The sequence below is a fragment of the Pezoporus wallicus genome, unplaced genomic scaffold (assembly GCF_028554395.1).
Source record: "Pezoporus wallicus isolate ANWC-B61680 ecotype Strahan unplaced genomic scaffold, APGP_CSIRO_Pwel_v1 scaffold_2584, whole genome shotgun sequence".
NCBI classification, from domain to species: domain Eukaryota; kingdom Metazoa; phylum Chordata; class Aves; order Psittaciformes; family Psittacidae; genus Pezoporus; species Pezoporus wallicus.
This window is the reverse complement of record NW_026642851.1, coordinates 1,645,400-1,670,552: the sequence shown is the minus strand read 5'-3', so window position 1 is coordinate 1,670,552 and position 25,153 is coordinate 1,645,400. Positions and strand designations below refer to the sequence as shown.

General features: G+C 42.0%; 1 protein-coding gene across 14 annotated transcripts in view; it reads left to right on the top strand.

Annotated features, from left to right (window-relative positions):
• Positions 1 to 9,097: 9,097 nt before the first annotated feature.
• Positions 9,098 to 25,153, top strand: part of DYNC1I1 (dynein cytoplasmic 1 intermediate chain 1) — a 192,579-nt gene continuing 176,523 nt past the window's right edge. For 9 of the 14 annotated variants that reach the window (XM_057432602.1, XM_057432599.1, XM_057432601.1 and 6 more), the window contains exon 1: positions 9,099 to 9,316. The gene's annotated coding sequence lies outside the window, so the exon portion shown is untranslated. Of the gene's footprint in view, positions 9,317 to 25,153 lie in introns of all 14 variants that reach the window. The other 5 variants (XM_057432592.1, XM_057432589.1, XM_057432596.1 and 2 more) reach the window with 1 other exon arrangement.

Below are 25,153 nucleotides of genomic sequence, written 5' to 3'. Positions count from 1 at the left end.
AAGACTAGCAGTAAGGTTTCAATGCAAACACAAGCTCTCTACTAAAGATATCTTGATACTGATCTTTCATCCCTCAGACACCAGCAAGCCAATGACCAGTGCTCCTGACCAGACTATACATTTGTCTTTCCTCTGTATAGACCATTGCCAGATGTCTCAGAAGCTACATGTGAATATGGCCTGTGGATGGGTGCTTGCATGATTTGGCCATCATAGACTCTGGCTGCTTTCAGCAGTCCAAGAGGTATGAGAGATTTATGTACACAGACTTCGACCTCCCTAATACACCCCTTCTCTCCCTAGTATCCACTGCAACCCATCACTCCTAGCACACGGCTTTCCAGCAGAAATATCTCTTCTTCAAATATGACCTTTGTCTTATCTCCTCAGTCAACATCTCAGATTTTGGGCTGCCTTCTGAAGATGTGCATTGTGCTCCAGAAAACAAAGCCAGCAACTATTTCACATTAAGATGTGCCAAGGGACTTTAGCACTGCAGAGCACTATTGCAACAGCATGGTCCCTTACAGATATATTTCCCACTGTCAACTACTAACCCAGCACCTTCTTAATAATTAACTCTCTCAGGATAGTGTGCAGAAGGAAAGCCATCCAAGTGAGGCCCTGCTGTACCTGGTGATCACAGTCCCAGTGGTAAGACAAGTTGCCGCTGCTTGGGGACGCGAATTCCATGCAGTTATCTCCTTTTTGTTGGGTGGAGACACAGAGTATTTCCTCCTTCCTTCACTGTCTCTACATCATCTGGGCTGTGCTAGATGGATTCCTAAACTTGTAATCACAGCTGTAACATCTTTGACTGTCATCCCCTCTCCCTTCTCTGCTCAGGGAATGATTGTGCTGTGACAGCTGTCATTAATTCACAGAGAACTACTCTTGGAGCTACCATCACCTCAGCCTCTGCAGCTCCTGCCAGAACCTCCTTCCTCAAAAGGCTATGGGGTGAGTTCCTCCACCACAATTCTAGGAGACAAGGGATGGCGCAGTGATCCCTTTTAGGCCCTCATCAATCCTTAACACTATTGCTCTTGAACCCTCACCTGTATCTTGCAGAGCTGCTCGTTCTGAACTCATGCAGATCTAAATTTCATCCCAGGCCTTAAACTCTCCCTATTTACTCTAATTGACTGTCTTTAAACCCATCTAGTGTACAATTTCCTGCCTCGGTTTCTTCTGCAGTCTCCACTAAGCTGTAGGCTAAGCACAGTGGGGCCAGATTTTTTATTACCAGTGGACAAAATTCATTCTTCCCCCTGGCACCTTATTCTAGAAATGCCTTTTTGGTGCAGACATAATTCTGTCGTGCCTGGAGAGAGCAGATGAGCAGACCTTGAGAAAGGCACTGGCCATGAAATGCCTACATCACTGGGGATGGATTAGTGAGGATGTGTCAGTTTTATATATGTGAGAGTGACATAGGCATCCCTCAAAGCAAAAATGTCGGAACTGAGCTGCCTGCCAAGCACAGATATCTCAGTGCAGGAGATGGGTGTGTTAAAAATTGTGGGGAAGTAGTCAAGATAAATCATTGTCATGCCCCACAGTGTCTAAAATGGCACTAGATGCCTGCCTGCTTTTAGTCCCAAATCATAATGTGTCCTGTGAGTTGAGGGATCCCAAATCACCTTACCTTCTTTATGCCACTGACACACAGCTCTCTGTTCAGGCATGAAGTAAGGACAGGTAGCTCTGTTCAAGTCATGCTAAGCAACCCTATTCATTCTGGCTACATGGAGGCAGCCTCCTAGCTCTAGACTGAAATGCATAAGTGATTTGATTTTCCAAAAGCCTGGGTATGAAGGCCACTTGTCTGTTGAATTTTAATGTGCATTGTCTTGGTGGAACAGTCTGTGCTACCATATCTTTCCCTTAGGCTTTCTTACTAAGATGGTTGCTGTGTCTGAAAGCTCATCACATTCACCAGTAATTTCCCCTGTTCCTTCAGCATTTATTTTTAGATTTCAATGAGAAAAAAAGCATACACAACTCCAGGCACTGACAGCGACTGGGGATCAGAAGCAATGCTGAAATAATGCTCACACACTGCAACATTAAATTCCCTTAACAAAGCAGCAGTTCAAAGCAGTGGAACAAGTCCTACCCCAGAACTGTTTTATCAGCTATCCCTTTTTAAGAAGATTAAATTGTTATATTTCTCTGCTGCTGCTTTCATCTTCCCTCTGTGAGTGTCATCCAGACCTCCAGGCAAGCATAGCTGCTTATCCTCATCTAGAGACTTCAAGTCAGGAGAAATGAGGGAGAGAAAGCAAAAAGACAGGCCTGTTTATCAACAAGCAATGGGTATATATAAGAAGAGCATATTAAAGAGTGGAATCCATGGACAGGACTGGATGTCTCAGGCCTCAGATAAGTGGTTTTCTAAGACTGCAGCATAAACCCAGAGCTAGGACACTGCTTAGAAACTTTTGTTGTGCACTGACACATTGATAGCAACTTCCGAAGAGATCCAGATCACTACTATAATTAGTACCTATTCTTTTTGTTTCTGTAGATGGGACATTAAGGCCACAATTTCCTATTGATTTACACCAATTAGTCCATCCAGTTCATGGTTAAGGCATAATGGAGAAGCCTGTCTTGGGCAGAACCAAGTATGAAAAGTAAGGGACAGAGCAAAGAGACATTTCTTTTAGGATTTTCTCTCCATAATGCATTTTTACTCTCAAGCATATGAATAATCTGACATAAGGTCCAGTTTGTTGTCAAAAACAGCACTTAGCTGCTTTCATACATTTGAATACATCTTCATGATGTACTAAATTCATGGATCGCCTTGTATGTACAGCTGATTTTAACTTTGACTGGTAAAGCTAAGTTTCAAGTTAATATTTCGGAGGTTTCAGGAATCCAATAAAGAAATGTAGCATCCTTTAATGTTTGTAAAAATGAAAATTGTTGTTGTTTCAAATCAAGCATGAGTGACTGGATTTCAAGCCAAAAGTGGTGTGGAGAAATGAGACAGCTTTATGTAAAAAAGGACCCAATGATTCTGAAGATCTGAGTGCTGCTAGTAATTCTGTAAACTGAGCCATTTCTTTTGTTGCATTCAATGAAGTTCCTAAATCATCAGGAATTCAAAACAGAGCTGATTGGAGACAACTATTTAGTGTGGTTTTTAAGAGAGTAAGTCTACGTACCTGAAGCCACTCACTCAGTCCTGCCCCAAGCCCATTTCTCTACCATACAAGTTGTGGAGCTTTCCTTGCACAGCTTCCTTACTAATTCAGAATGAGCACAGTATCAAAACACAGTAAACCCCTTCAAGCCTGAAGTCCTCTACAGGCCACTGAGTCTGTCTCGCCAGGAAGCTTGGGGAAGTACCTCCCAGAACCTTCCAGTTCCTTCCCAAGTTTGCTGCTTTGCTGCTATATTTCCAAGCCCTTCCCAGTACACTGAACCTTTTCAAATAAGAGGAACCAGTTGTTTTATGTGGCAAGCCCCTGCTATTTACAAAGGCAGGAACAAAATTTCCGGAGGCTTTCTTTCCTGCATGCCATTTCCGTACCTCAGTTAAAAGTGCAAAACCAGAAGCCTGGGTAATGATGTGTTTTAATGGCCAGAGTCTCAAATGTGAAGTCATGTTCATGATTCCTATGTGAGATGTACAGTACTGTTGAGCTTTCGGACAACACAAAAAAGACAGATTCTTGGAGAATGGTTATCTTCATGGAAAGACTAGGATTCCTTGGAATGACTTCTACCCTAAGAACCAGGTTGAATCCACAGACATCCTGCTTAGAGCTGCTCTGCTAAGATTTGATCAATTTGCAGAAATGTAGAGAGCTACCTTCCAACTTCCAGCTAATTGCTATTTTAGTTGGTGCTTATTATTATCCATTAACATTTATACTACAGCTCACCAAGCTTTTTCAATCACAGCTGACACTTTAATCTACTAACTACTGTATAGACAGATTGGCTGAAGAATTTATAGTCTCATAAAAATAGGAAATATAGTGAGTACATCAATCACAATGTATAGTTAACTTTGTGAATGAAGTTAGTTTTGTCATTTTTTGAAAGTAGGATGGAAAGGAGGGCATGCTGCTATTCCTCTTTCTCTTAACCTGAACTAGGATTCTTCTATAGGGTAACAGGCCATACATTATCCATATTTGCGTCTCCACAAGCCAAACAAGCTGAGAGAGCTTTCAAGGTGAAGTGAAGCTGTCAGAGGAGACAAGTGAGGGCTTCAGAGGGCCAGTTGTAGGAACAGCAAGGATGGAGCTGAGACTTTCTGGGAAAAACAAAACTAAACTAAACAAAACCTCCACTAGATTAAAATGTCCAATGCTGCTCAGTTTGAACACGACCACGTTTTCCTGTATTGCAAGTACCAATGTTTTTCTTGCCACGCCCTTAATTTGTTTTTCTGTTGCCCAAATAGCAGCAAAATGAAATATACTGCTGCAGCCTTATTCTGCTTCTGTGGATGCTCCAGGCATCATGTGGGCCACTGCAATTGGGCTGATTTTCGGATCCTGAAACCAGTACCTGATATCTTCTAAGTTCCATAGTTATCCATGGTCCCATACAACTTTGTTGAAACTATTATTTTCCAGCCTTCCAACTAATCCCTTTGGTGCCAATGTTATAGGAAATTGAGGAACTAAGCAAGAAAATAGACTCAGATTAATAGACTCAGTGAGCCTGTCACTAAAAGAATTGTTTCTGAGAGCGCACAGTTGCAGTATCTTTGAAGACTAACCCGAATCTTTAACAATGTGGAACTCACCTGTGTGCCACAGATCTCCCTTTAAATTCTGCATCTCTTATATTGATTCCGAGATATAATTTGTCCTTTCTAAGATACATGTTTTTTTAGCTTTGCACATGTGTTTGTGCAATGATCTTGAAACTGGCAATCTACCAATAGCAAATCAATTGTCAGAGGAACTATTAGTGACTACATACCAGATACATTTAAAGTCTTCATTTATATTCTGGCACCTACTGTGAATATTCAGGCTTGCAGAAATTTCAGTTCAGTGATCTGCCTGGAAAACTGACTGGTTTTAGCAAGCAGTAAGAAAAGCCCTCAAATACTTTCTGCTTCACTTTTTCATAACCAAGTAGCCACCCATGTATTTCTTCCAAGACTAACCAACTAGTTTATTTATAAAGAAAAGATTTCTAATGCCATGTGGAATAGTGCGCTATAGTGACTTTACTGCCATGACAATAGACGTGACTTCAGAAGTGATATTCCCCACTTTTCTAAAGCTTGCTTTCGTATTTCATTCTGCCTTTTGATCCTTTGTTTAAATCATTGGCTTTGAAAAGCTGGAAGGCATTTTGTAACATCCTTTGTTATTTGCAGAGCCCAGGTGAAGCCTATCATGCAAAGTGTCTAAAAAGTGCTGCCATTTCCATTAAGCCTTAGAACTGTCTGCTTTGAAATTCATTTTTAATCTTCCAGTGGCACAAACTTCGAAGAGGGTTTGCTTATTTGTTACTGCCTTTTGTGAAGTAGGAGTTGCTGGTGCCTAAGGCAGGGAAATGCAATGCACTACTAATTATTTGTCTCATGTTGCATCATAAATGGTTATTAGCTTGTCAGAGCAACTTACGCCAGTCTTCATTAGTAACTTACATGTGAACAACTCTATATAAAGTAACTTCAAAAATAAATGATGTGAAATTGTGTTCTCTTGAACTTCGCCAATCTGGTAATCAACCACATATTGTACTTATTAATGTCCACAGAAACCTCTAAGTTTTACACGTGTGTCTGTAAGATAGAAGAGGGGAGACAGGAAGACATTGAATCTGTGTAGTTTTATCCATAGCCTTTACTCCACACAATCCCTGGCTGCGATGAGCCTCAAACTTCCCCTCAATCTTTGATTTCTCTTCAGATGCCAGCATGGATGCTGTCTGTCCATGGACAACTGACCTCTGCTGTACGGAAGGCAGCTTGTCCCATGTCTGTGGTTGCTGACAAGTTTGCCCTCTGTTGTTGTAATAAAGCAGTCCAAGGTTCAGTAACTACCTCCTCATTTCATAGCGTGAGAACTTTAAAGTTTTGAAAATAATCTTTACTCTGCCCTGCTGCACATTCACCTGGTAATTAAGAGAGACATAATCAGAGAATGCCTACTGGCAGAATATAACGAGTTGGATAATTCTATGGATTTGGTTTTAATGGAAATGGAGTTATGTTTAATGGGAAAATGTAAAATTAGCACTCATCCTGGGGTATACCGAAATGACAGGATGTTTTTCATTAAATCTGTTGAAGAGACATTAGTGATCATAGTGAATTGTTTTTTTATTTTTTTTTGTAAGAATTAATATCACATCCTCCTGGAATATAACGATTTCACCCTTGTAATATTAGTGATAGTACAGTTTACATCCCTAGAGATTTGCAAAAATGGTGAGAGCTTGTGCTGTGGAAGATTAGAGAAGACAATGGTAAAAATGAGGTCAAAGAGAACAGAGTATCACTTGTAAGTTAGCTTATTCGAAGGATAACTTCTCAAGGAAGAATTCGAAGGAGGACTCCTAAAATGGGCTGGCTGTGTATTTCTGTTGCATTCCCAAAGCTTGTCAGTCCTAGGATTGTCTGTTAAGAATATGAAGCAAGACTTGCTTCTCTCCAAATTTCCTTACAACAGTTGATTCTGAGAAGACATGCATTTTTTATACTACCCCAGCCATTGAAGTTCTTTACAAACTTTTCTATATAGGACTTCCCATTACTCAATAATAATTTTTACCACACCTGTCATTGTGTTTCATGGTGGGTTTTTTTTACAGTTTTTCCTTGACATTTCCATTTTGGTGCTTTATTTTTATACCTTGAAAAGAGCGGATCACCTCTGCTCTGTGAATATAACAAACATTGAAACTGTGTCACATTGAACTATGGTTTAGAATGCTTTTTAAAAAAGCATCCTATGTGAGTAATTGGTGGAATATAAAATAGCACTCTGTTGTAACAAAAAATGTAGGATTTAGTAAACTTTGAAGACTTACTAATGACATATCAGAGACAGGGACTTTTTACAGGGGCATATAGTGATAAGATGAGAGGAGATGGCTTCAGACTGACAGAGTGTAGATTTAAATTAGGCATCAGGAAAACAATCTTCCCCGTGATGGTGGTGGGACACTGGCACAGGTTGTCCCAGAGAAACTGTGGCTGCCCCATCCCTGGTAGTGTTCAAAGCCAGGTAGAATGGGGCTTTGAGCAACCCGCTCTAGTGGGAGGGGTCCCTGCCCATGGCAGGGGGAACTGGATGAGCTTTAAGGTCCCTTCCAGCCGAAGCCATTTTGTGATCCTGTGATTCTATGATTATCATACAGTGTGATTGCATGATACATATAGTCTATGATACTATGTTACATGTACAAGATGTCATCATGGTTATATGTGTATATTAGCAGAACCTCATGGCACTCAAGAACCTCAAGGACTGTGGAGTACCAGTCTGATCTGTCAATTCAGGAATACTAAATGACCTCAAGTCCCTCTTAGGTCAGGAACAACTTAAAGGCATCTGCTGAGTTTGCAGGGAATTTGCAAATGATGCACAATCCAAACAAACCAAAACAAACCCTGTGGGATTTATGCTAAAGCTGAGAGAAAGGCCAACACTTCCAAAAGCAAACAGCACTTTCTGAAGCTCAGTTTTGAGTGTCTGATTTTGAAAGAGCCTTATTTTAATAGAGAGTTGCAAAATGAGTGCCCCAAATGTGAAGCTTTCCAAACCATGCATTTAAACCCACAGGCTCTTTCCCACACGCTCTAGCCTGCACAAGCAGAGGTTGCTCTTTAAGGGTTCTTACAGGACAGCAAGATACAAATCTTTCCTGCTTCAACTCCAATTAAATTGTGAAACCGTTATTTCATTACCCTCAATGGATGCTGCACCTCCTCAGGGTTCTTTGTCCCATGGCCAGGTGTACTCCAGCTGGATCTGACAGGAGCTGGAGGTGATGTGAATGGCTTTTCAGTTGTTTGGGTATACCTCACTCTTCCCAGGACAGGCCCTGGACCTGGAATGATGGTGACCAAACATGGCTCCAGGGACAGGTTTGAGAAGGGTACCTCTCCTGGTCTCTCGGACCAGAGGGCTGAGTCATATCACAGTGAGTCATATGTCCAGGACATCATGTTTTTAAGGAGCAAACCATGGTACCAAAGGGTGTGTGTTTTCTTCCTGTGTAAGGCAATATACCCATGTGCAGTAAGAGGGAGAGGAAAGCTGGATTATCTACACCGGAGATGGATGTTATCTGCAGGAACATGGACTACCTCCAACAGCTCTGCTTGGCTGCTTTCCCCAGGAGGACATGATGGTGTGGGAAGAGGAGTGGGTGTGCTTCTAGAAGAAGTTTGGCCCTCCTTAATGATACCTGTCCCCACAGGAGTGATCTGAGGGAACAGGGACAAAAAAACATCCTCTGCCTTTGGGCAGCATTACCCCTGTCTAACCGTGAAAACTGGGTATCATTCACCTGCTCTGGAGCTCTCCCTGTTCTCCAAAAGGATAGGGCATAAGCAGGGGTCTGCAGCCCTCATGACAGTTGACCAGGCTACTATGGGGCTGATGGCCAAAGCATGGTAGGGCTGATGGCTGGGTTGCTGTGGGGTGATGGGGAGGACACTGCGGGGTGATGGTAAGGTTGAAGTAGAGGCAGGCATTGGGAATAAATGTAGGCAGCTTTGAGGGTGATGGCTAAGCTATTGTGGGGCTGACAGCTGCTGCGTGGGGATAGTGGCAAGGATGCTGCGGTGGGTGATGTCTATGCTGTTGTGGGGGGTGACGGTGATACCGTGGTTGGGCTGATCGCCAGCCGTGCAGCTGCAGGGGAAACCTGCGCCAGCGTGGGGGTGACGGCGAGGGGCCCCCGGAGGAGCCGGGGGAACGCACTTCAGGCCGGGGTTGCCGGGGGGGGGAGGGCAGGAGAGCGGGTCCAGGCCGGGCAGGGACATCGCTTCCCCCGCAGGCCCCGCAGCCGCCACCTGCCCCGCGGCCCCGCCCCGGTTCCGCCGGGCGGGGGTGGGGGGAGGGGGTGTCGCTACCGGGGGCACGCGGGCGGAGGAAGAGGAGAGGAGGCGGGAGGAGGAAGGCGGCAGCAGCAGCTCTCGGGAGGAGCCTGTCCAGCGTGAGACAGCACATTCAGCCGGCGGCGGCCGTCCTGCTGCAGCGGCACGGCGCGGAGCAGCGCCGCCGGCAGCAGCCGTTCGGGCAGAGGGGCATCCCTCCGCTCCCCCGGCGGCGGGGGCTCGGTGAGGGCTGCACGGCGCCGGGAGCCCCTCCGGGAGGTAAGGCACCGCGGCAGGCGGCGGAGACGAGAGGGGACTCCCTTGGGAGGGCGGCGCGGCGGGCGCTCCTTGGGATGCACACCGGCAGCCGAAGATGCTCCCCGGACATCTTCCGGCTGCCCCGCAGGCACCGGCTGGCCTTCTCCGGGAGTGGGCTTTTCCACCCTTTCCGGGGCGGGAGCGGCCGGGAGGGCTGCGGAGAGACCTGCCGGCCTCAGCATCACCTGCTCCAGTCCTTGGGGCTCCTCCCGCCACCGACACTGGCCCCGGCACAGTGGTACCCCGCTCCGCCGCAGGGACTGTCGCAGGCTCCCCGGCTTGTGTGTCAGCGCCGAGCAGCCTTAATGCAAAGCGGAGTGGGTGGGAAAAAGTTTCCTATCTTTAATTCTTTGCCCAGCAAAGAATAAAACCCGCAACAGCGGGTTTGCCCAAGTCCATGACGACAGCAGACAATTAGATCTTTTCCCGTTCCTAAGGTAATTCCCTAGAAGGGTGAGAGAAGGAGGGAATCAGCGAGAGGCCTTTTTCACTAATAGTCCATTGAATTACATTTTCAGAAGGCTGTTATTACGGTTACATTGAGCTGAGAATCCCCCTGGGTCGGCAGAAACCATATGGTCCCTAGACATTTCCTAGACAAAGCCCCTCTTTTACTGTCTGGAATAAACTATGTTTCTCTGTCAATACTGGCATTGACAGAAAGTAAAAGTTTCAACTATAAATACATATAAAATATGTATTTAGATTTATATAAATACGTATAAAATAAGGATTCTCAGCACAACAAACAGCCTAACCTGCTATTATAGGGGGACAAGATGGAAAGACCTGACATGAAGTTGGAACGTGGCTTTGGCACTTGCACCCGGTAATTTATCCTGACACACAGGGTTTTGTCAGCTCTTTGCTTCTGTGTGAGGACATTAAATTACCCCTGAAATACCTCTAAACATCATGAAGCAAAGTGCTGCAAAACCTGTCTCAGAATGGAAATCCAGATCCTGAGACCGTCTATCTCCTGATAGATGGTATCATCAGGGCCACTGAGGAATTTCACTTCTGTTAATACCAATGTGCTTTGCTGAAGTGCCTCATTTGTTCTTGCTAAGTTAATGAGAAGCAGTTAATGAGAAGTTAGATGTTTTATGATGCTTTTAACTTCCTCTTTTTACTTTCTTTCATTTTAGAGAACATCTCTAGTAACAGTCTCCATGCTTAGTGAAGGTGGATAAAACTCCTGTGATTTATGTGTAGCATTTCTCAGCAAGAATGGGTTTCCTCAACACAAAACTTGGGGCTGCACCCAGGTCTTTTCTCCCAGGAGTGCTCACTCTGATAACTGTCCTCTGCTTCATTTTGTTTTCCCAAAACCATCCATATACAGTCCATGAAAATGCAAACTGTGTTGTCCGTTCTGCACCTTCTTCTCTGTGCACAGAGTCCTTTGAGGATTGGGGTTTGCTATCCTTTTCCTTGACATATGAAAGACTTCTGAGGGCCAGGTATGTAGTGGTTCAAGAGATTATGTTTAGAGTTGGATTAGCTGGATTTCTCTTGTCTCTAAACACCTCAGCCTCAAATTAGGCTACCGTAACAATGTATTAACTGCAGTGCTGCCTCATCCGTAGTTTAGGAGAGGACTCTAATTTAAAGGAGCAGCAATAAACCACACCCTCCGTGTACAATCATTATTCAGAATTTGGAAATCTGGGGACTCAAAGAATAGTCAGGCAAATACTCTTTTGTACCCTGCAGATCTTAAATTAAGAAGCTGACGTTCCAGCTCTTTCTATAGGAGGAAGGGCAGTGAGCTGCCCTCCTTTGTGATGCCTTTCAGTGCCTATTTTTTTTTTCATTACTGAAATGCATTTGTTTGTTTTCCAGCTTGTGTTTTTCCAGCTTCAGGTTCCTGGTTCCTGCTATGACTCTCACAGATAAAAGCTTTGCTTTAGCACCTGTCTTCAGTGTAGGTACTCTAAATGATGCAGCAAGACCTTACCTGCTTTATTCAAATAAATTAACAGATCAAGTCTCTTGGTCTCCTTTTCTTTTGTAAGACAGTTTTTAAGATTCATTCCTTGCTATGGTCAGTTTTCCAATCTGCAAGGAGAGGGAGAAGGAATATTAGACAGAGCTGGGCTCAATGGGTTGTGATAGAGGTTCCTCTGTTGCAGGACACTGGACAAAGAGGTGAAATAGACTGGGGGGGTGGAGGAGGGAAGATAAGGGAGCAAAATAGGACAACATAAGGGTACAGAAAGGCGTTGTTGTTTTTCAAAGCTTCACCAGCTCCTGCTAATGATTCAGGTAATCATGTGGTATCTTTCAGCTCCTCAAATTTGACTTCTCATAAAGGTTTAAATATGTTCATGGTCTCCTTCTAGGACTACTCAGGCTCATTAACTAGTGCCATGCCTTGAGTGCCCTGTTGAGCTCCTGTTTGCCTTGACCAACAACAGAAGTAGTAATTAAGAATGTTTCAGAGCTCCTAATGCCTAGTGCCAAAACAACATGCCACTTGGAGGTGGTGGTGGGATGTTAACAGAAAGATCCTCCCTCTCCTACCCATGGGCTTTAATTTGCAGGGAAGTTAGAGGAAGCTAACACTGCAATCACCACTGAGGTGCTCATGGAAATTCATATCTGCAGCGGTACAGTCTCAGCCTTTCTGCAGCCGTAGCCAAACGTCATGACCTCAGTGCAGTACACATATGATATTTTCATATTTTTGTTTTTAAAACCTTAAGTGAAACAAGACATAATGGCTGTAGACATAGTCTGTGTGTAAAGGGGGCATTTTCTGGCAGGAATACCGATCGAGTATGCTGGCAATGTGCCCTTAGTACAGATGCTTCTTGTATTAGTAAAACTGCGCTTTTGTCAGCGTAGCTTATTTTAGTTCATTTGAGCAACACAAGTTATACAGGTGAATACCCATCTATGTGTTCATAAGCGGGGTTGATTTCCAGATGAGGTATGGTATCGTGTTCTATTTGGCTGACCTATATAAGCAGGCAGAAATGGTAATGCAGGAATGATGCTGCTTTTAAAAAAAAAAACCCAGAAAATCTGAATAATCTGAAAAGAAGTGTCTGAAAAAGCTGCAGTGGCAGCCAGAGACCCTGGCTCAGTCTAAGTCTCGGAGAGACACAATATGTCCCTTTTGCTGGTTGGTAATTACCCATCTAAAACCGTGCTAACTCTGTTTAGTCAGACATGACATTGGGAGCTGTTGTTCACTTGGCCATCTGCAAGCGCTCAAATTAAGGCAGTATACAGTATACGTGAGCTTGCTTCCCCAGTACCATTCTTTTTAGGTGGCATCATCTGCCAAATTTTCTGGGAAATTGCTACTTCCAGGAAGATGGCAGGAGCTGCAGGAAGCTGCGAAGAAGGCTGATGTGGGAACCACTAGGTCTCATAGACACAAGACACCTCTGATCATTTGTCCCAACTCCTCCTGAGTTTAAGACTATACCCCCTCTGTCTTTTTACTGTGCTTCTTCAACACTTTTTGTTTTCCCATTTGAAGCAAAAGCATTCTGGTGAGTGCCTGGGAGTGCTTCGCAACAGCAGAAGGCACAGAGCAAGAGTGGCAGTTGTAGAAGTGTTTTGTGGGCAACACACTGTAACTCCGTGCTGAAGTATTAAGGGCAGAGCTCCCAGCCCTATTGCTGCTGATAGTAACAGGAGTTTCTCTGTGGCTTCTGTGGTGGTGAATCTAGCCTCTAGAGTGATGGCAGGAGTCAGCTATTGTCACGGTTTAACCCCAGCAGCAACTAGGAAGAAAATTAACTGTATTCCAACTGAAACTGTGACAGCTTTGTATATTGCTTGAAAGCTGTGAAACGTCTCCAGACTATTGAAGCCAATGAGAGTCTTTGTATTGGCTTTGATGAGGTCCTGTGTAACTGCTGCTTTGACCGGGGTGCAGACACCTGTGCCACCTGTTGAATAATCACTGCTCAGATGACTCTTGTGTTCCTTGGCTGTTAATCTTAAAGTGCATGTTATCATATTTTAATACTGCTCCCATGTGTGTGGATCAGCTTGTCTGACCTGGAGAGACAGATTACATCAACCTGAGGAATAAACCTTCTGGACCAGTGCAGTTCTACCATGTGTATTTGGCGGCTGCTGGCTGACAATCGCTGCTTGGCCTTAGAATAATTAATGAGTAATTCAGTGCATTTACTGCCACTCAGCAGAAAACAACTACAGAGGGAATCTTTTAAGGACATAGCGATATCTTCTTTTCACATTTCTTTTCCTTCTTGCTGTTGTCCTCTGAAGCCTATGCTTTTCTCTCTTACGCAATACTAGTCTTAATGCAGTGTTCCCTCCTCACAGTCTTTCCTTCCCTCTTGTCTTCTCTCCCTGGGATAGAACTAGTTTTGGTTCCTTGTTCTTTTCTCCCTGCTATGCGCTGTGGTACAAGTAATTCCAAATCCTGATCCTCAGTTATTAATTTTTCGTATTAGTCCAGCAAAAAGCTGGACTGAAGTGAAAAATTGGACACGGTGTGTTTTGTGTTCAAACAACAGGGAGTTGTAATAAGGCAAACATATAAAACTGCCTAGTGTGATTAAACATAAATAAATGTAATGGAGGATACATTGTTTATCTATTTATATCAATATCTTCAAGCCTTTTCTAATGCTTGATTCTAATATTTTCAGGCTGAATTTGACAGAAAACGCTATTCCCCAAACTACATCATCTATCTTAGTATTGAAAGTTAATCACTGTAGCTCCTAGACCACGTTCAGGGAAAATATGGATCTCTTGCTTTAAACTGTTCAGCCCTTCCGTTCTGTATCCATTAACACAGATCATAGCTCTTAAAGTGCATAGACAGCAGTATTAAATCTGTACTGTTCAAGGCATGCCTTGTTTTGTGCACATTAGGCAACCACTGTTAGGACCAGAGTGGTTACCAGGTCACTTGGTAATTGGGGCAAAGACATTGGAAACGATTGCTATTGTATATTTTCAGAAATTAAAATATTTACAAAACCAGGTCACACAAAAAAACTCCAAACAAACCTAAATAACCAAAGAGCCCTAAAACTGACTGCTGTCTAATGTGGTTCTTTATATTTGAACCTGTCTGCCCTGGCTTAAGGACTGTGCCAATGACTGAGCATTTAGAAGAATTTCTTCTCTGATTCTCATAGCACAAAGTTGAGGACTGTCTAAACTCATGTGACTTGCTTCATAATACATGCTTGTCTTCTCTTTAAGTAACGTAAAATACCAGCATTTTCATTAATCACACTATTCAAAGTCGTATGATGCCATTTTTTCCCCCATCAGTTTGTTTCTAGTTATATTTGGATCAGTTGCTGAGCCAGAAGTTGGTTTGTATCATAATCCTGAGGGATTTCAGATCTGGTCACCTCTAAATGAATTCTTAACTTATTTGTCCTTTTTTAGCTCTGAGTGTTCATAGAGCTTTGTTACAGACTCATAGCAGTTTGTTACAGACTATCAACTTCTGCCAGCCTTCATTGCCTAGGAACACAAATTAATTCTGCATAAAACTGGGAAAAGATAGTTCATGTTATATGTATGTATGGGTATAAGCTGTGTGGTGCATTAAACAATGAATGGCTTAAAAAATCTATAACCTTTTGGAATGAAACAAGAAATTTGACCTAAATCATACCCCCTAGTGTGCTGTTAGCTATTCATGTACGTAATCTGCTGCACTTGGCAAAGCCTGTGAATGCTGTATCCCTGCCTTTCACTGTCTCCACAGGAGTAATAATAATGCAAAAAAAAATAGTGCTGATGGGATAGGAGGTTATTGTACTGGAGACAAAAAAAACAAAACAAAACAGTGATGCCATTCTCTGTCTGTACTGAAAGAGCCCGTGGGAAAACTGTCCCATTATTTCCCACAATATTTTCTTTCTCACAGAAAGTTGAATAGCGATAGCAAGGAAACACAGGAAAGCCGAGTTTCTCAGCCTTTATGGGCCCTTCAGATGTATTAAAGACACCCTCTGCAAAGTCAGTATTTTTATCTGATAATTGTAGATTACAGATCTTTAGTTTTTATCTCGTAAGTCTAAAGCGTAGAACTAAAAAAATGACAGTAAATTATATTCACTGGAAGGGGCTAAGATGGAAAAAAAGAAAAGGTATTGCAAACATACTACTAATGTTCTCCAGACCTTTTACAGCAGCCCTTACTTTATGTGCAGAACACTTACTGGGTTTTATTGTTTACTTATCAATGAATCAGAGAAGAGGGAAATAGAAAACTGTGGACAGCCACATTGCCATAGAAACATATGAGTCTTTTCAAACAAAATGAAAATATAAGGCAATATTAATCTTACACCATACTACTATTGATTTTGAAGTCCTTAGATGAAGATCATGTCTCATCAGTGTTGATTCAGTAAAATTTAAATTAAAGTTCTCAAAGTTTAATTACAGCCTTTTCCCAAGAAAGTTTCTGATCTCACTAAACTAAGTGATGAATTAGGTGTAAGTGTAATTAAAGCCAGTGGCCTCCCATATTTGCATTATTTTTCTTAAAACACTGTATATATGTATAAAGCAATAAGACTGCTGTGCTTTCTTATATCACATAATATCTATTTTTCTAAAGGGCTGTTACCTGCTTACTCCTGGATTCTACTCAGTTCTCTCTTGTGATACTGCAATGATTTGTAGACTTTTTGAACTATGTTCCCCTCTTAATCCTCAAGACTTTCTGTTGGAACCAATAAGCCCGTACATTGTACAATTTAATGTGGCTGGAAACCAGACATGGACCACTTCTGATTGCTTTGTGGACCATCAGTAGTCCCATATTTTGAGAACCACTGCTAAAAGTTGATTTATTTTTTAAAGAAATATCTATAACATTGAGTTCCTCATTTGAAGAGAACTTTCCTCATTTGAAGAGAGCTGGGGGCATCTAACTGGTGTCCTGGTCTCAAATTCTGGAGCCAAGGTCCTGGCACAATGAGTCGTGTAGTGAGGCTTACTGCGGGAAGAGTCCTGCAGTGCACTCCAGGCATGTGATTGCCCCAGCGTTTAAGCTGGGGACTTGTTTACTTCTGTTTTCAGTCAGCCCATTTGCTAGGTTTCTTCCCAGCAGCAGCCAGGGCACTTGAGAGGTACATGTGTGTATGGGAGAGAAGAGTTCAGGTGCAGCCAGCCTTGTCAGTGGTTAAGGTACAGAGCATGCCCACATCTTGAACCCAGGACACATCCCTGAATTCCCCAGGCTTGAAGTTCTTATCTTGCTTGGGAAGCTCACATAAATCTAGGCTGGCAGAATGGTATAGAAGCAGAAACCCACATTGCAGTACTCAAAAACCTCTGCTTGTTGGTCCCCTAGCTCCCAAAGAACATGCAGGCTCTAAAAACTGCCTTTTTCTCCTTAGAGCTCTCCTTCTGGATCTGTTCTCACCTTTGAAACCCCAGGCTCAATGGTGTCTGCTGTCTGTCTCCCCTGGGCTGCTGCATCTGGTTTGCATTTTTTGAGCCCATCTGTGAGACTGCATGCTCCACACCAAACTGGTAGCATGTGCTCTCTCTTTTAGTGCACTCTGGTTTTAACAGGATTCACCTAAGGTAAAGGAGTCTCAGGTAATTTTTTTTCCATTGCTTAAAGAGATATTTGCCTTCATTTATGCAGTATTCAGCAAGTTACATGTCTTCCTCAGTAGGTGCTGTCCCAGTCTTTCCCACTGAAGCTGCTCCACGTAAGTCTAAGGTATTAAAGATTCTTTGGATGCCACAAAGCATGTGGGAAAAAGAGAAGACTTCCACATGTTGTTTCAAGCGCTCAGCAAGAGAATGGACTCTTTGGCTCCAGATAATAAATACAGCACTATATTTTAAACTAAACAGTCATTGCATATAATATAAACTAACTCTGAAATAAAGGCTAGAACCCAGGGGCCTCAGTTAGGGACTAATGTTCTCTCTCTTGCATGTGCTTCTTCTGGTCCAATGGATCTTTGCAGAAAAAAAAAATTAATAGAAAATAGCTTCAATGGTTAAGAATGCAATCTCCATTCCCCTAGTTTTTCTCAACCATTAGCCAACAGTAACCCTAGGGAGGTGGGTTTCAGTCCTCTCAAGACAAACAAAAAAATCGAAAGCCCCAAAACAAAACACAGACAGAAAAAAAACCACAAAAAACATGTTTATACCATTTTAGTGGAATATTTTAATCACAGAGAATATAAGTGGAAGATATAGACTTCTTGTTTCTCAGTCCTCTCTCATATTCAAATTCTTTACAGTTTTTTATATGTCCATTAAATTATGCTGTTAGACATCTGCATTTATCATCTTGCTTTTTTATCTTGGCATATCTTTTCCCACTTAAGTAAATCAAAAGGGATGACTGGCTAAGGCTAGCTCTGGTCATTCCTTGTGCTTTGTTAGTACATCTGAAGAAGCCCTGAGAAGCACAAAGGGAATGGTAATGCTATTTTTCCCATTTAGTTCCTTAAAAATTATGAGAACTCCTATGAGATGCCCTGCAGATTTCCTACAGCCTGGGCTCCTACCTGGTTTCTAAATCTTTAGGTGTATTGACTTCAGAGATAAAATCAATGTGTAATATTTTTAGCCTAATTGCATCCTTACAAACATCAGCCACAAAGCAAAGTATATTTTTTTTTTAAGAAGGAAGTGATATCTGGGTAAGTTTTCCAGCAAAACCTGTATGTTGGCAGCATCGCTTTCTCTTTAATGTCTGTCTGACAGTTGTCATAACTGGGTTACGAAGCAGACACTAGAGCATGCATTTTTCATGTTTGGGTAAATGGCTTGAAGTATCAGTTTTCTGGCCATATGCCACTGGGGTTATCTCAGGAGGAGGTTAGAAAAGCCAGAGGGGTCAGTTTTGCCCCCACAGGGAGTAGAAGTACATGTTTTAATGTCTGAAATGTTTGCAGGATGGAGAGAATGAGTCTTTGTGCCACTTCAAGAGAGACTAACAAACATCTTGAAATAGAATTCTACATTAGGTCTCAGTAAGTCATTAACTGTACTCCTGGGAGGCACTTTGGTACTCTTCTGATGAACCAGCTATTTTATATAGGTTTTGAAGAAGTGGTGTTATCAATGGCAGCAGCAGATATCATTGAAGTCTAAGCATTATATAAGACTTACATGTAAAAGAAATTTAAATCAGAAACATGAAATGCAGGGCTCTTTTTTTGTAGGTAAGTGACCTGCAGATTGAGGGTTAGATTCTGTCATCTCTCTCTCATTATCCATCTCTAAGATCTTAACAGTTTATAGCTTGCATTTGGCTATCTTTGAACGTCAGAAAACTTTTTTAAACTATCCTGCAGTTCCACTCAGAAGCAAGCTGGGAAATTCACAGAAGATAGCACGGCACAAGAAGTAAGACCAGTTAACGCATGGGCAATGAAGAGTCACAATGCTTCAGAATTGTGACTGCAGCCGAACAGTAAAAGATAACAAAAGCAGAAACTGATAGAGGGGGAACTGACTGAGAAGACCTAGAAATCCTGTATTCCACAAGATCAGAATGTGGTCAGGCATGCAGTTGGTTGTTTTGTTAAAATCATCCACTCTTTCCAACAGGGGCACAATTGTGGAATCAGACCCTGAGCAGCTACAAATCATTATTAGATGCATCACTGAGAATCACCTCCCACCATGTGAGGTCATTGTGCAGTTATAACTGTACTCAGTAATGCTTATTGGGGGGAAAATCCAAGACAGTCAAAAAGACCTATTGAAAATTTAGTTTTCTTTGAGGTGATAGATGCAGTCTGTTCTGTGGAACTCAATATAAAAGGAACATATTTGGGCAGAGTTGTGCAACAGCTTTGCTAGAGTGACCCGACCTGTTAGGACATAGTACTTAAATTCATTCTAATACTAGCTGGAATGTCATTTAGTCCTTACTTATCTATCTCCAGTGAGTTGTTGCCAGGAGCTTGTTCTCTTCAACCCTGATGGCTCTTCCATGGAGCTATGCTTGTTGGAATTGAAAAGATCATGGTAAATTTAAGAGGCTTAAGGGCACATGAGAGAATGGGATGATAAGAAGGTGATGCTTCATTGACACTATTCATGGTGCTGGAAGAATGGGCAGTAGTAGAGCTTTGCTCATATGCTATTTGTAAGCACCCTGTAATTCTGCTGTAATTCAGTTCATTTTGTTGAAGGGCCATTATGGCAGAACAAGAGTGAAAAGATTAAATAGTAGCAGATTGTAAGGGATGTATAATTGAGCAGTTGTAGGTATGTATCTTACACCCTGTCAACCTCAAAATAAATAGGCTAGAGATGCGCTGACCTGTTGCATAGCAACCAGGAGGAAGCACAGAACCAAATCTCTGGATGCTGTGATTTGTAAACCTTTACAGAACAAAGTAAAAGATCTTTGCCTGTCTGCTAGAAATGTTCAGAAGCTGAAGGATAAAAATGGTACATTCCCTGGAATCTAACACTTAACAACCATTTTTATTTATAGATAAATACACAGATGCGGTGTAAAAAGCCTGACTGTTTTGCCTCAAGGTTATGTAGAAAAAAATACTTAGTCTTTCCAATTTTACTCAGTGTTTCCCTGGGTTCATCACACAGGAGATTCCTTAAAATACTGAAAATGTGAAGTTTTTGCAACTGCAAATATTTACCCATTGTTGTGATCTTGTAAATATTTATATGCTTATTTAGCAAAAGTGTTTATGTTATTTGACTGAAGTCAAGTGCAAATTCTGATGCATGATGAAAAGAGGTACTCATATGTTTACTTAGAAATTGCTGTCAAGAAGATGATTCCAGCCCCTCTTGCCCATCTGAAGTGTGTTTCAATCATTATTTTCAAATGAATGCCACGTATTAGAGTGCATTTATGCTAGGGGAACAGTTCCCCTGTGGTTTCTTGCAGACCAAAGATACTCAACTGCTTTGTTCAATTTCATACTTTGCATGCACACTTTAGACTTGTAAAAGTTACAGGTATTTTGGGAATTTTTTTCTGTTATGAAAATGTATAGTATTCCTAACTGTAGGAAATGTATTCGTTTGTACAAAATAGAGAAAAATATGGTGTATAGTAGAAATTAATCCTTTTTTCTTTTTTCAGGAGCAAACTCCGTATGTAATAGTTTCACAGAATCATAGAATGGTTTGGGTTGGAAGGGACCTTAAAGCTCCTCCAGTTCCACCTTTCCAGGGACACCTTTCACTAGACCAGGTTGCTCAAAGCCCTGTACAACCTGGCCTTGAACGCTGCCAGGGGTGGGGCGGCCACAGCTGCTCTGGGACAACCTGTTGCAGTGTCCCACCACCTCCATAGTAAAGAATTTCTTCTTAATATCTGATCTAAATCTACCTTCCTTCAGTTTAAAACTGTTCCAGCCCTCTGATCATCTTCCTGGCCTTCCTCTGGACTCACTCAAGCAGGTCCCTATAACTCTTGTGCTGGGGGCCCCAGAGCTGAATGCAGTACTGCAGGTGGGGTCTCATGAGAGCAGAGGGGCAGGATCACCTCCTTTGACCTGCTGGTCACACTCCTTTTGATGCAGCCCAGGGTACGGTTAGTTTCTGGGCTGGGAGCGCACACTGAAGCTGGCTCATGTTGAGGTTCTCAGCAGCCAACACCCCAAGTCCTTCTTCTCGGGGTTGCTCTCAAACAGTTATCCACCCAGCCTGTTTCAATAGTAATAGTACTCCCACTCTGTAAACCCACTCTTTAAAAGCCAAAAATCATTGAGTAATGTATTTTATTGTGCAACTTCCTTTGCATTTCAACTAAAGACATTTTGCAGTTTTGGACTCAAGACTAACTGGCTCTTTATGAAGACATATGAATAATACATGTACAGCATCTACAAGTACTGGATGCTGCCTATTTATTTTAGAAAACTATATTAATGAATTAATTATTTATAATTAGTTGTATAGGATGACTAATGCCATATGTAACATTACTTAATGAACCCCTTAATGATAATAATTATTAAAAGGGCAACATCGTAAGTCACAAAGCAGGAAAGACATGTCATGAAGTGGTGAATATAGTTCTACTCTAGTGCAGCCTACTAAATGGACAGCATATAAATATCCCCCATACACCAAAAAGCAGTAAAATGTAGACTAACAGAGTTGGAAATTCAGGTTTCTTTTTAAATGAGCTTGGTGATAGCATACCGACAAGATGCTATTCTAGGAGATATAATGAACAGTCTTTAAGAGGAGGGAGTTGTTATATCTTATTTTCTTTTTCTGCTTATAAAAAGTGTGCAATGTCATAATTTTCCTTGATTTTATTTTATTCATCCTACATTGGGCACTTCATGCTTATTTTTTCTTACATTTAGTCCAAGCTATATACATGTGTTGCCACTCTTTTTTCCTCTATCTCTGTGGTTTTATTACTATGGCAAGTATCAATTTATCAATCAATTCTGCAATTGTAGTAAACCTTTTTAGATGCCTGTGGCTGGTTTTGCTGTTGTGCTCTCACATAAATAGTATAAATATCTGCTCAAGTATTGTAACACTGATCATTATTAAAGACCTTGTAGCTTATTATAAAACTGTAATAAGTCTACTGGCCTGTACTTGCAAAAGTACTTGCATGGCTTTTAGTCCAGTTGAGGGTAAAATGCTGTTGTTTGCATCTTCCATGCTCATGTGCTTACAGCTGCAACTAACGAAATGATCATAAGATGTTAGTGCCTGTGTGATATGTTTAGTAGCATAGTTCTGCGTATGTTCTGTACAGCAGAGAAGGTTGTGCAAACGCTATTATTATTTTAAGATTAATGTAAATGGTCTTTCAAAGTTTTTTTATGTACTGACAAGCTAAAAGGAACTGCTAGGAGCATGTTAAGGTCAGGATTCTTCTAACCCAGTCTGAGACATTTACAATGGAAATTTTTAGAGCTTAACTGATCACCCAGGACCCTTTATCATCATTGGAGAGGAACTGATGGCTTTGGGGCATGCTTATTAACTGCTTTTGGAAAAGTGGAGTCACGTCCTAGGATACCGGGACTCTTTTGATTTTACCTGCATTGATGGTAAGGATAAGTCTACATGCATCTACAACATGAACATACAGATTTAGTGAGATAATCCCTGTAGATGGTGAGGTCCCATAATGCAGTCCTCAGAAGCCTCAGCTCCACCTTTGCACACACCTGGGTGGCTGCTATCCTGATGGATCTGGTGACCCTCTGATGTGGGAGTGGTATTGGCTGTATTTCTAAGCCTAAGAGGGGACTCTGAGGCATGTTTAATGAGTACAGGGAAAACTGACATCTTGACATAGAGCAGTCTGTTTCATTAGACGTCAAAAGGAGCAGGCCTCTGTCTCTAGAAAGGAGAATTCCCTCAGAGTATTAGGAGTGCAGATGAGTGCTCTGTGTAAGGTGGTTCACATCCACGTATCCTGCTACATCTGCATGTGGGTGGTAAGCTCTCTTGCAGTGGGAGGACTCTTAAAACTGTGTCACTTGACAGTAAACTGGGCCAAACAAAATAAAATTTGATCTAAGATTACGAACCTCTCTTGCTGAGAGGAGCCCTACGCTGCTGCCCTGATATAAGAACTCTTTCTACATCAAATGCAATGCTCAGTGTGTTTGTTCTAATGTGTTCCTTCTCCCACATACAAGATTTAATTGCTTCACTACAAAATGCGCTCCTTACTGTTTCCCTCTGACCAATGCTTTCTCACAGGCTGGAGAAGATCAGGTTGTACATAAGCCTTGGGCTGTCATTCTGCATCACAGAGAATGCTAAAAGTAAATCTTTTTTGCTGTTTGCCTTTATCTCTCTTGGTGGGACATGCCTTTTGGCACTCAGAATGGCAATCAATAGAAATTTATACTCAGTAATGAATAGTGTTAGCGCCATGTTTAACACCAAGTAGAGTGCTAAGTATGCTTGCCTCCTTGCTCACTCCTGACTTGCTGACGCCTGAGAAAGGTGATTACATACCCTCAGTGTTCAGTTTGTGCTAAAATTGTAGCTAGCCAGTTTGAAGGTTGGTAAGCTGTTTGAAGGAAATTTAATACATCATCTTTGTTGTATGTAATATCTGTTTTGTTAAAAATAGGGCAAAGTTATAATAGGATTGGTCACCCTGACTGGAGTATTGTAAAGAAGGGGCCAGGCACAAAACTGGTGACGCTCAAATCAGGAGGGAACTTAGTTAGCTTCCCTGACATAAAGAGAACGAATTTTTAGAAAGCCATTCATGGATATCTGACAAAGAGCTTGAAAGGGATGCCAAACCCTCAGGGTTTCTGTCATAAGCCTTAAAACATATTTGCATATTTTTTGCATAGAAACAGGAGCTCTCTCTCTGCTGCCAAACTGCAGAACTAAAAGGATGCAAAATCCCTACCTAGTCCAAAAGGCTGTGAGGGGGATCTTCATAATCAGAATTCAAATGTGTGCAACAGATTAGGGAAATTTCTTCTGCCATAGGGATCCCCCAAAAGGGATTTCTGCCATATCTGAGAGAGACCCGCAAATCCTGAGCAGATTGGTAAGCAAAATCTACCTGCCATTAAAAAGCTTGTTTTCTTCTCCAGGCATTTCTTATGTGAAAATAGCTCACTGACGTCAACAGATCACACAGATTAACAATAAGGTGCTACTGCTTAGTTTTCTTGGTATCAAATGCACTTTTTTCTACCATTTTTTGATTTCTTTTTCTCAAATTGAAAACAGTATAATAATGAATAGAACCAGAGTAAGAGAGAAATTATGTTCCTCCTCATACAGCCAGTGCTCCAGGTGGTCCAGTTTCCTAGGAGTTTCATGTCCTTCCTAGCTATACCATTTACTGTGAGTTGTTGTGGATTGAACCAGGAGTCCCTGGGCCTCGGAAGGACTTCAGGGCACGTGGCCAGGAGGGGCAGCTCTGTTGAAGTGTAGGATCTATGACAATGTGAGCTGGACTGGTTTAATTCCCGCGTGAGGGCTTCAGCTAGGAGTTTGACTGGGAAGTGTTAGCATCTGTGGTGTGGTCCACACACAAATACAGGTGTGCTGGCCCCTTTGGCATCCCTCATGCTGCTCTTATTTCTGATTTCAAATATTATTCTTTTCTTCCATTAAATGAAAATGCTTGCAAGGACAACAAAGCACTGTGCTTTTATCATTCTGGGAAGAAAGCTGATGACTACAGAGGAATTCATGATGGGTGAAAGCACTGTATAATTTTAGCATATAAATTCACTCTCTGGTCATCCACCCACCCAGACAGTAATGTGGGTGGAGTTCTCATCATATTAGCAGAGAGTTGCCATTTAAATTTCCCATGCATCAGGCCAACAATAGGCTCCCATTGAGTATACATGGCACGGCCATTGATCTGATTGATTTGGGGTTGCATGTGGTCAGTGATGTGTGAATTAATAGGAAAGGCAGTTAACTGTTTTCATGAATGTCTCTGTTAGTCGGGATTATATTTGAAATAAAGTGCTCATCAGTATTGATAGAGTTAGATGACAGCCTGTGATGATTATGAAGTTAGAAAAGAAGTTAAATATCTGTAACTTAAATTACGGATTTGTACATGAGTGGGGTTTTAAAACTGTAGAGAAAGGTTGGTATCCTATGTTCTTTAGAGATCTGGCTGCATTTCTGTATTATGTGACTTTCTATCTCTTTACTTGTCATTTTCAAGGCTCGCATAACAGTAACTAGGTTGACAGAGATTTAAAAGAGTGTACATGGCTTCACATCAGTATGCCACAGAGAACTGTGTTTAAGAGTAAATAGAGGGACAGTCAGCTCAGAAGCTCAGAAGAAATGCTTTTGCCAAGTTTGTGTGGTTGGAGTCAAATCAGGAAT